The sequence below is a fragment of the Dermacentor variabilis genome, chromosome 1 (genome assembly GCF_050947875.1).
Source record: "Dermacentor variabilis isolate Ectoservices chromosome 1, ASM5094787v1, whole genome shotgun sequence".
In the NCBI taxonomy this organism is placed as follows: domain Eukaryota; kingdom Metazoa; phylum Arthropoda; class Arachnida; order Ixodida; family Ixodidae; genus Dermacentor; species Dermacentor variabilis.
The window spans coordinates 61696800-61709170 of record NC_134568.1 but is presented as its reverse complement, the minus strand read 5'-3'; the positions used below and the strand labels follow the sequence as shown (position 1 = coordinate 61709170).

At 44.6% G+C, this 12371-nt stretch overlaps 1 long non-coding RNA gene across 2 annotated transcripts in view; it reads left to right on the top strand.

The window, feature by feature from the left end:
• Positions 1 to 11728, top strand: part of LOC142571353 (uncharacterized) — a 67075-nt gene extending 55347 nt beyond the window's left edge. For both annotated transcript variants that reach the window (XR_012825861.1, XR_012825862.1), the window contains one exon: positions 11621 to 11728. This is a non-coding gene — a long non-coding RNA (uncharacterized LOC142571353). The remainder of the gene's footprint in view (positions 1 to 11620) is intronic.
• Positions 11729 to 12371: the final 643 nt, after the last annotated feature.

Sequence of the window (12371 nt, the reverse complement as noted above, 5' to 3'; positions counted from 1 at the left end):
ATTGTTTTAATAGTGTAATATTGCATGATTGGTAGCGGTAGAAAAAAAAGTAATACGTCTGACGGCAATTCGAACCCTGAAACCTGGAGCGCAGCGCAGATAAGCATGTTGCCGAGTACTCCAGCAAAATCTGCTCGTCCCGTGACGCCTTAAATCTGCAAAAGAAATGCATAAATGGTCAAGTTAACACATGTAATCGTTATAATAGTGTAATAGTACTACTGATGAATGGTAGCGTTAGAAAAAAAAGTTGACAGTCACTTTCGCATACGCTAAGGAGAACGAAGGCGAAAGCCTGAACGCTCACGAGACATTCATTAAATTACTTTGACATTCTCATTCGAATGCGTTGTTACTTCCGATAACTTGTTTTCTCCTTACTTGTTTTTCTCTTTACTTGTTCTCTTTTTTGGCGGCCTAGACATCACCGCTGGTTGAGCGTGGTTAATGGCACGTTAGAACAGTCATGACAAGTCCATGAAGACCAATAAGACATACGAAGGTTCATTGAATGAATTTTTTTTAACACTTTAATCGACGAGGGTAGCTACATGGGCTTATATGGTGCCTTCTACGTTCCTTTAAAGCTGGCAGAATGAGGGGGACGAGGAAAGGCAAATTAGACAAACACACAGCGCTAACTTGCAACAACAGATTTAATTGCAGTTCTCGCAGGCGTGCTTAAACTCCACAAAACGCCATAAGACACGTGTAAATGGCTCGGCAAAGAGCAAAACAGGGAAAACCACACGCAGACACTTTTGTGCCCGCACTTATTATTGAGAAGGGTGTCCGTTCAACGCGAACAGGGGTAATCGAGCTCTTCTTTTTTTTTTATATCCATAAACAAATAGTGGCGCATGCGCTTGAATCTGGTGCCATAACGCCGGAAAGCCAATTTTTCTCCCCATGAACCATTTAAGGCTTTCGCCTTAAGAAGAATACTTCTGAGCGGTATTCGAACCATGGGCTGCTGCGTGGCAGGCAGATGTTTGTGTGAGCCACATTACATTCAAATGAGTAAAAGTTGCTTCGGCCTCAGTTTACTTGACACCACGTTCAAAGCAAAAGGACATTAAGAGGGTTCTCTCCATATCCTCAGTTTCCTATAGTCCTACAGTAAGGCATAAGCATTCTTTGGCGAGTACCCCAGCAAGATCTGTGCGTCGCGGGACACCTTATATCTTCAAGATATATACTGCATAAGTGGTCAATTTAGCACACGTAAACGTTATAATAATGTAATAGTAGATGAATAACAGCGTTAGAAGTAAAAACTGTCAACGTCACCGTCTTTGCGTCAGGGTCGTAACAGAAAGGGAAAGTTAAAAATAAAAATAAAAAATAAGCTGTGGTGTGGCCAAAAAAAAAGAAGAAAAATGCCGGCTGTGACGGCATTTAGGCTCAGTTAATACGACACATCTGCAAAATAAACGCCTAATTGGTCAATTTAACACACGCAATCATTATAATAGTGTAACAGTAGGTGATTGGTAGTGATGGGTAGACATGCATAAGCTCGCTAAATAAGTAAGCAAAAGCGAAATAGCAGACGAGCCAGAGGATGCTTACGCATTAGTAGACAATTCTCAGTATTCCTGTAGCATTTTTTTATTGAATGTGATAGCTTATCCTGTCCCTATAGGGAACATCAAAAATTCCTAGCCACAGGCTGCTCGATTAAAGGAAGAAAAGTTGATTTCATAAACCAGAAGTCTTCCATTCCTTACAGCAGCTGAACAGGGAAAGTCTCACCAATGTCTCGCGAGTAACAATAGAGTTTTGGATTCTGGGACGCAAGCAGCTTGCGTGCGCAAACACAACGGAAGTTGACCTCGCATATCGCAGCTACAATATGCCACAAAAGCGCTGCTGCGATTTTTTAAAGCTACCGGACTGAGTACCGACAGTGATGCGCAGCAGAAAGCTGTTACTACGTCGGCGATATCCGCAGGGGACTTTCTCTTCTTCTCTTGACCTTTCTGTCCCTTTTCCCGTCTCCCAGTGTAGGGTTGTCAACCCGGCTCAGCCCTGGTTAACCTCCCTGCCTTTCGTTTATCATTTTCCCAATATCTCTCTCTTCGCCATACCATGATTGCGCTCTTTCCCGCTTCCTGCACCTTCCGCCTGGTTTTTGAAAGCCACGGGAACGCCTCTTCAATCTTGTTGTGCGAAGGTCGGCCACCCGCGTTTACACGCGAGGTGCCCATGATTGCCAGCGAGCGGACAAAGGGTAGCAAAGCAGTCTGCGCGGTCAAAGCGCGAAGCTGTGGGAACCGGTCCTCAGCCGTGCGCCCTTCGCCGTGCAATGCACAGGGATGAAACAAGAAAGCAACGGTACGCTACACTGTGAACGAGCGGGGTGTGCGAGCACTTGACACTGAGTGCCCGTTTCGCACGCCGGCCTGCGTATATATATATATACGCGCTATAAAAACGCGCGAGATAGTGTCGAGCAGCCAATATTGGCTTTTGTGTGTGTATATATATATATCAATTCTAAATATTGTAAGGCAGTTTGTCGTGTGCGTATCATGGACACGCATGCTTATATCGCCTTCCGTTTCCCTACCACGGTTGCGCTTTAAAACCAACAGCGCGCGCATGCGATCCCATAGATGAGATGAATACATATATATAGAAAAGTATCAGTCATAGCTCTCGTAGTATAGCCTTCTGAGCAGTTTCCCTTTTCTTTTTCTTCTCTTTTTTTTCTTTGAAAGAAGTCTTATTAGGGTTATTATAATTACAAGAAGGTATTTCGCCCTCGCCAGCAGCAGTACTTGAGATAGCTATTCCGGCGGCTAGCTTCCCACGCTATGCGTGCCGCCCCCGCACCTGTTTAAGCTTTTTCCTAGACGCTAGAGCTATACAATAGCCGCGCAACCTTGAGCGATCGGAAAGCGCGTTTTCCACCCTGGGCCGGCGGAGAGGGGAGATTTCGTTCCGGCCGCGAAGCTCGCTACATCTCTGTAAGGTGCCTCGCGGTGGTCTCGTGCTGAAGATGCCCTCTCGGTGAGCGCATATTTCGCCCCTCATCTTTTAAGAGATTCAATACATACAAGCATTTGTCTCGCAAACCAGATTTATTTCAAGGGAATTTTCCACGTCTCAATAATTTCTGTTGTCGTTTTCGAGTGCTGATTGCCGTGTTATATTTTGTTAACGAAGCTTGCCCTCAAGTCTAAATATTTTAAGGCAGTTTTCCTAGTCTCTAAAGCCGCTCAAGTCCGCTCTTCTCCTCGGGCGGCAATTTCTCCAAGAAAGTATACCTTCCAACCACTCAGAATCAGCAAAAATCGACTGCCGCGGACAACACCAGCGCCTTTCCACATAAGTATGAGGCTCGGAGCAGGAGCTTTGGCGCTTGAAAGTAACCGTTGGCTTGACGAACCAACCGATTGAGCTACCTTTCCGGGCAACATTGAAGGATCACGAGTTCAAATCACATGTTATGTTCCTTTTTTTTTCCTTTTTTTTTCTTTTAATGTATTTTCCTTCCTTTTATCACTGTACGGAAACCCTCCTAAAAAGAAAATTATATATCCTCAATTATGTGTGGCCACACATGTGCAGGTCATAAATACCAGGTTCTCTAGCCGAGTGCCATCCATGCGGTATAACCGAGCTCAGATTGGTCCACCTTGACTGATCAAATAGGGCACCACTGTAGGTTAAATGAGGCGTACAACTCCTGCGGGACCCGCCGTGGTTGCTCAGTGGTCATGGTGTTAGACTGCTGAGCACGAGGTCGCGGGATCGGACCCCGGCCACGGCGGCCGCATTTCGATGGGGGCGAAATGCGAAAACACCCGTGTACTAAGAATTAGGTGCACGTTAAAGAACCCCAGGTGGTCGAAATTTTCGGAGTCCTCCACTACGGCGTGCCTCATAATCAGAAAGTGGTTTTGGCACGCAAAACACCATAATTCAATTTTTAATTTAACTCCTGCGGGGACGGTAGAGTATCCGTCTCCAGTGCAAGAGGACCGTGATTCAAATCCCGGTGCCGCGCAATTCTCCACCGGGAAATACAAAAAAAAACCGTGTGTTGAGAAAATTGCACAAACAGGCCTGGAGTGCGGCCTGATCCCGGTGACCAGAACCGGTAACGCACTCTCTCACCAGAGCAGGATTGGCCACCCTGGTGCAGTACTTGGCCACAACCTCCTATATGAATACAACAATCAAACCCCGGCCCTCAGTCCCCAGCAGCCGCGAAGCAACTGACCACGGCGGCGGTCAGATCTGTAACGCTGCAGAGGGTGCTAAGAATACCTGGCTCCGGACAGGCCGCCATTGGAATCTGAACCTGGCAACGTTTAACGTTAGAACGCTATCTAGTGAGGCGAGTCTAGCAGTGTTATTGGAGGAATTAGAGGGTAGTAAATGGGATATAATAGGGCTCAGTGAGGTTAGGAGGACAAAAGAAGCATATACAGTGCTAAAAAGCGGGCATGTACTGTGTTACCGGGGCTTAGCGGAGAGACGAGAACTAGGAGTCGGATTCCTGATTAATAAGGAAATAGCTGGTAACGTACAGGAATTCTATAGCATTAACGAGAGGGTGGCAGGTCTTGTTGTGAAACTTAATAAGAGGTACAAATTGAAGGTGGTACAAGTCTATGCCCCTACATGCAGTCATGATGACCAGGAAGTCGAAAGCTTTTATGAAGACGTGGAATCGGCGATGGGTAAAGTCAAAACAAAATACACTATACTGATGGGCGACTTCAACGCCAGGGTAGGCAAGAAGCAGGCTGGAGACAAGTCAGTGGGGGAATATGGCATAGGCTCTAGGAATAGCAGAGGAGAATTATTAGTAGAGTTTGCAGAACAGAATAATCTGCGGATAATGAACACCTTTTTCCGCAAGCGGGTTAGCCGAAAGTGGACGTGGAGGAGCCCGAATGGAGAGACTAGAAATGAAATCGACTTCATACTCTGCGCGAACCCTGGCATCATACAAGATGTAGACGTACTCGGCAAGGTACGCTGCAGTGACCATAGGATGGTAAGAACTCGAATTAGCCTAGACTTGAGGAGGGAACGGAAGAAACTGGTACACAAGAAGCCAATCAATGAGCTAGCGGTAAGAGGGAAACTAGAGGAATTCCGGATCAAGCTACAGAACAGGTATTCGGCTTTAACTCAGGAAGAGGACCTTAGTGTTGAAGCAATGAACGACTATCTCATGGGAACCATTAAGGAGTGCGCAATAGAAGTCGGTGGTAACTCCGTTAGACAGGAAACCAGTAAGCTATCGCAGGAGACGAAAGATCTGATCAAGAAACGCCAATGTATGAAAGCCTCTAACCCTACAGCTAGAATAGAACTGGCAGAACTTTCTAAGTTAATCAACAAGCGTAAGACAGCGGACATCAGGAACTATAATATGGATAGAATTGAACAGGCTCTCAGGAACGGAGGAAGCCTAAAAACAGTGAAGAAGAAACTAGGAATAGGCAAGAATCAGATGTGTGCGTTAAGAGACAAAGCCGGCAATATCGTTACTAATATGGATGAGATAGTTCAAGTGGCTGAGGAGTTCTATAGAGATTTATACAGTACCAGTGGCACCCACGACGATAGTGGAAGAGAGAATAGCCTAGAGGAATTCGAAATCCCACAGGTAACGCCAGAAGAAGTAAAGAAAGCCTTAGGAGCTATGCAAAGGGGGAAGGCAGCTGGGGAGGATCAGGTAACAGCAGATTTGTTGAAGGATGGTGGTCAGATTGTTCTAGAGAAACTGGCCACCCTGTATACGCAATGCCTCATAACCTCGAGCGTACCGGAATCTTGGAAGAACGCTAACATAATCCTAATCCATAAGAAAGGGGACGCCAAAGACTTGAAAAATTATAGACCGATCAGCTTACTGTCCGTTGCCTACAAAGTATTTACTAAGGTAATCGCAAATAGAATCAGGAACACCTTAGACTTCTGTCAACCAAAGGACCAGGCAGGATTCCGTAAAGGCTACTCAACAATAGACCATATTCACACTATCAATCAAGTGATAGAGAAATGTGCAGAATATAACCAACCGTTATATATAGCTTTCATTGATTACGAGAAAGCGTTTGATTCAGTCGAAACCTCAGCAGTCATGGAGGCATTACGGAATCAGGGTGTAGATGAGCCATATGTAAAGATACTGGAAGATATCTATAGCGGCTCCACAGCCACCGTAGTCCTCCACAAAGAAAGCAACAAAATCCCTATAAAGAAAGGCGTCAGACAGGGAGATACGATATCTCCAATGCTATTCACAGCATGTTTACAGGAGGTATTCAGAGGCCTGGAGTGGGAAGAATTGGGGATAAAAGTTGATGGAGAATACCTTAGCAACTTGCGATTCGCTGATGATATTGCCTTGCTTAGTAACTCAGGAGACCAATTGCAATGCATGCTCACTGACCTGGAGAGGCAAAGCAGAAGAGTGGGTCTGAAAATTAATCTGCAGAAAACTAAAGTAATGTTTAACAGGCTCGGAAGAGAACAGCAGTTTACGATAGGTAGCGAAGCACTGGAGGGGGTAAGGGACTACATCTACTTAGGGCACGTAGTGACCACGGATCCGGATCATGAGACTGAAATAACCAGAAGAATAAGAATGGGCTGGGGTGCGTTTGGCAGGCATTCTCAAATCATGAACAGCAGGATGCCACTATCCCTCAAAAGGAAAGTGTATAACAGCTGTGTGTTACCAGTACTCACATATGGGGCAGAAACCTGGAGACTTACGAAAAGGGTTCTGCTGAAATTGAGGACGACGCAACGAGCTATGGAAAGAAGAATGATGGGTGTGACATTAAGGGATAAGAAAAGAGCAGATTGGGTGAGGCAACAAACGCGGGTAAACGACATCTTAGTTGAAATCAAGAAAAAGAAATGGGCATGGGCCGGACATGTAATGAGGAGGGAAGATAACCGATGGTCACTAAGGGTTACGGACTGGATTCCAAGGGAAGGGATGCGTAGCAGGGGGCGGCAGAAAGTTAGGTGGGCGGATGACATTAAGACGTTTGCAGGGACAACATGGCCACAATTAGTACATGACCGGGGTAGTTGGAGAAGTATGGGAGAGGCCTTTGCCCTGCAGTGGGCGTAACTAGGATGATGATGATGATATATATATATATATATATATATATATATATATATATATATATATATATATATATATATATATATATATATATATATATATATATGACCACGCGCTGATGAAGATCGCAGCTGTGTCGTTAACCTACGCGTGTCTCCGGACGAGCACGATGAGTAATCCGAGAGGCGCTTACGGAGCGCGTGAAAGCCACCACCATTGCTGCCACGAAAGCGTTTCTTGATTATGATCACAGACGCCAACGATGAAGCAGCAAGGAGTAGACTGATTGATTGGAGCTAAATGTAAACTCTTCGTTCGAACTAGTTCCGCATTTCGTCCACTCAGTTAAATAATCTGTTCTAATATATATATATATATATATATATATATATATATATATATATATATATATATATATATATATATATATATATATATATATATATATATATATATATATATACAATAAGAAGTGCCTATTTAATAGTGAATTCGTCACATGTCAAAAACAGAACATTAGATAACAACAATTAATTTAGGGACAAAACAGCAAACCCCAAATACGCCGAACAGACTATATATATATATATATATATATATATATATATATATATATATATATATATATATATATATATATATATATATATATATATATATATATATATATCGTGATTTCAACAAAATAACGCTATGCATCTAGTATTCTTGCTTTTATACGTGTTTTGGCGATTCGTTGAAACGAGCACGGCGTTAACATGCAAAATTGTTATGAAGTTTGGAAGTACTAACGCAAAAAGCATGTAATGTCGGTAACCGCGAGTAGTTCTATACCGAACTGCTTCCTCTAAGCTCAATTTGATAATCCTCGCATAGTACTTTTACTGCGAAACAACACACGACTTCGTCACGGCTGTTTGTTTATCACTAAGCAGCATAAAGAGGTCTCCGTAAGCATAAGTGCCAATCACGCCCCTACCTCCACCCACCCCCCCTCAAAAAAAATTTAAGAAAATGTTTTCCTGTGCTCGCTTTCAAAGTTAGGTTTTGGAAGCCGAGTAAACTGCTTGTTTGGAGTGTTACATAGCGTTTCTCAATAAACAAAAAAAAAAAGGAAAGCAATGAACGATTCTTGATGTACGCGTTTGATGACGGGCGGTTTTTCTGACCATCAAGGAGGCGGCTTGGAATTCACGCACTCGCTATGTTTCCATCGAAGTCGCGTTCTCAGAGAGATAGACAGATCGGCAACATCCCGCATGTTTATGAATCCATCACAGCCCACAGTGGCATGCGTGAAACTCGCGGAGAGCAAAAAAGAAAATTCCCTAAGCGAGGAAAAAGGAAGTTGAGCTGGATTAGCTGCCTTCGGCGCAGGTCGAAAAAGGTTAACGAACCGGCTTGGACAGGCCTCGCGTACAGTGCGTGTGCCTGCCAGCATTTACAAGAAAGACTGAAACGTGCTTCCCGGATTCTTCGCACCACGTATAGGCCCCCCGTAGCGCCTGCTTGGCGTTGCCGGTTCATCCACTGCGCTTGTATGCTGAACGGAATGAGCGATTCCGTTTCCGGTGCACTGTAAGGACCGCGTTATGACTTATATGCCTCAATTAACGAACTTAATTGGTCGTTTGTTAACGTGCGCCCGCTGTCTTAGCAAGGGGGTTCGCTGCGGGGGCTGCGCCCTGCATCAGTGTGTAGCATGGAATTTACCTCTACGTTAAATGAACTGGTAACGGTTTGCTCTTGAGGAGAGGCGGGTGGGCCCCTTCGTACACGGCGATTTTGGCGCCGGGCTTCGTCACATTGTCGTAAGCATGTTACGCTCTGGATGCGTTCCTAGGGAGAAAACAATGACGTCTCGCGCAGGAGATGAAGCACTATAGTCCATGACTTCGGAAGTCGAGAACGCAATAATTGTGCGAAATTAATTAACTGCGTGTTCCCCGTCATTGTACCTGATGGAGTGGCAACGTCCGGTATATAGGTTTTGGCCTCACACGCTGACACTGTCCCAAAATGCGAGAGGATGGCATTTGGAGAAAATTAATATGCGTGGAAGGCCGATGTTGACGCGTATATTCGGCGATTGTTGTCTAGATGCCGCAGTGGTTCTCGTCTAAGGCTTCCTATAGCATTTTATATATATACAGATTTGTCGGAAGAACTGATTGGACTTAATTCTTGAATTATAACAAGCATCCCAATGTTGTTCATAGAACGGATAATTGGGTAATCTATGTTAATACTCAGCCTGTCAGTGATTATCGCGCGCACTTGCAGGCAAAGCACAACAACTTTCCTTCCCACTATAACCAACAGTAGCAATCGTTGTCTGAATACAGCTTAGTTTTCGGTCTGTGCCTGCGCATGTACACAAGCTTGTTCGTGCTACGTCTTCTTTCGCCCTGTTTTCACCACGTACCATAATCAAATCACCCAAATGTCAATTTCAACAAACTTTCTGCCGTAGACGTCTGCGAAGATTGTGTCGCAGGAAAAATAAAAGACCCCTTTACCTCTACTGCATTGTATTTAGATAAACTGGTCAGACTTCGCTGAAACATCCGGTATATATGCAAATCGCAGTGCGAACACGTTAACGCTGGCTGCAATTTTTTTTCATTATCAGCATTTCGAACAGAGACGAAAGAAAGGAGAAAGGTTTGCTACCCTTCATGTGGAACGGGGGGCGTAGAAAGATTTAAAAAAGAAGAGAGAGAAAGGTAAAAACAAGAAGCACAGATACATGATCACCGGACGCTACCCACGTTACAGGATCATGTGCAGCACCATGAATACCACTTGAGGTTACAGCCGTTTTTGCAGGTCCGCTGTCCTTAAAAACTTTAGCAGGGCCTTCGTAGCCCTCTACTGCGGTGATTTATAGTTCGGCATTCGAAAATGGTTACGTTGATAACGGCCTGTATTCAAGGCGAGCTAGCGTAGCCACGAGTGTTCGTCTCTGTACCCTCTACAAATACCTTAATCAAATAACGCTGCGCTACTACGCGCCTGCGTCACGTCTGTCTCATAATGTTTGCGATCCTATGCGGCTTTGTGTGCTCAGTGTATATCTACAGCGGGGAGCAGCCATAAGTGTCATTCGCGTTACAAAAACATCAAGAAAGACAGAATTTTACCGCAGTGAAATCTAGGAACAACAAAGATCACGGAGTGCTCTTTCTGGCTTATCTGCGGCCTACCTACTTACACTTATTGCGCTTATTATCATGCGCTTATTACGTTGCCATACTAATTCGCAAAGAGAAAGTATGTCGACTGAATATGCTGCGCAACAGCAAATAAAACTAGCAACAACAAAAAATCGCAAGTAGCAAATAAAGCTTTTTATTCTCTTAGCGGCCCAGGCGTATCTCCTTTTAGAGCTAAACCGTCCGTCATAAGCGACATCAAAGCTGCTTTGTTATGCATTTGTCCTCTAGAACAGGGATTCGGTTCAGAGGTCTCCAACCTCACTATCCCTTCTACTGAGTAAATGTTGAGGTCGACAAAAGAAACTTAACTTTGGGCATGTCATCACTTGTGTTGCCTCTAAGCAAACGTGGAACGACGCTCTTTTCAACTATTTCATCGCCAAAAAAAGAACTACAGATGCTTAAGCGTACATATACGGTTCCATGAGCGTGCATGCAGCTTATCATGCGGCCACAGGCGAACACCAGAGCGGCGACGGCATAAGCGAACGCTCTGGATGCTTGGGATGGGGCCCCGACGTTGCAAATGTTAATCCGAGCCCGGCTGCAGAGAAGGGTACCTCTATACAGGAAGGATTTCAGCGCCAGAGATCATGGATTGGGATAAGCATTGCGTGGGGCCTTTCGCTTTTGGCGTCTTTCCCATGGAGGAAAGTCAAGCGCATCCGATATATGCCGTCGTTTGGAGTGGAGAGTCAGCAACCGCATTGCATGGGAACAAACGTTAAGAATACCTAGCACCGAGCCGGCGGTCAACCTCCGGAAAAGATCGCTTAACCCTTCTTCCTCCTTACACATGGCTGTCGTCTTGCAGGCGTCTTCTATCCGAAATGTCGTAATTTATCGTTCCTGCTTTTCGTTTTCTGTTTTCTGCATTATGTTTTATGCCAGCTCTTCTCTGACAGTTGCTTTCTTTACCTGTGCTTTTATACGTCGAGAATAATGCGCTTAATGTACTTTTATGTACCAAAAATATTGCGCTTGAGAGTTGTGTTCATATTTTGCGAAAGAGAGAAAAACTTAAATGAGATGCCAAAGGCGGGTAGATTAACTTGAAGATAAATGTCTAGCTTGCACCTTGTGGAGCTCACAACTCAATGGTTGCAGTCATTCGTAGGTGATTCAACAGTTGTCAACATAAATTCAGCGTGGCCAACTTCTGGCTATGCATATTGTAACCATTTTTCAAGCCTGGCATGAAATGAAAGATAAAGTGTTTATTAATAACAGGTTGTTTAACTCCTCGCGTATATAACCTGTCGACAAATTTCTTTCTGTTTGTCTATTTCAGAGGAATCCTCGTCAGATATGCAGGCAGCAAACATCATCATACAAAAAACGGAACTGCAACACCACTTTCTTCTTCACAAGTAGCCGCAATAAAATGTCGTTGGAGAAATCGTCGATGCTTTTGTGTGACCCTACAATAAAGCCTCGGTTTGGGACAGTTCCCTTATTAATTCCGAGGCAACATACAGAGCTGCTCGTAAAAAGAAGGACGTAAAAAGGAACATGCACAACATGAACTGTGCCACTCCTTGTGGTAGGTATTCTACTCCCAGCCTTGTGTATAGCCTTGTGCGATGCTTCCGAGGTGGGATACCTGCTTTGAGGTGCTGTATAACACGTATTCTTAGGATACTACAAGAAGGAAGAAGAAATCACACAGACTTCGCGAGACTGCACTAAGCAGCTTCAATGGCATATTCTTTTTTTTTTTTCGCATGGCCCACACCGATCTAAGCTATACGACCGAACGAACATATACAGAAGAAATGTCCAAAATTGGTCTTCGGTTCAACGCCTCTGCGTACTGATCGGTAACTGTTGTCGCTCTGTGCCTCTTCCAGAGGAGAAATTCATCCACCTGGGGTAATTCGGTTTATCAATGACCCGGTCAGATTGGTAGTTATCAAGCGTGTCAAATGTGTGAATCAGGAACTACCGACAAACGACGTACATCGCAACAACGCAACATACAGCAGGGATTGCTACGGACCCGGTGCTTCGTCCAGGGACATCGGCTCATCTGAACGGAAGTA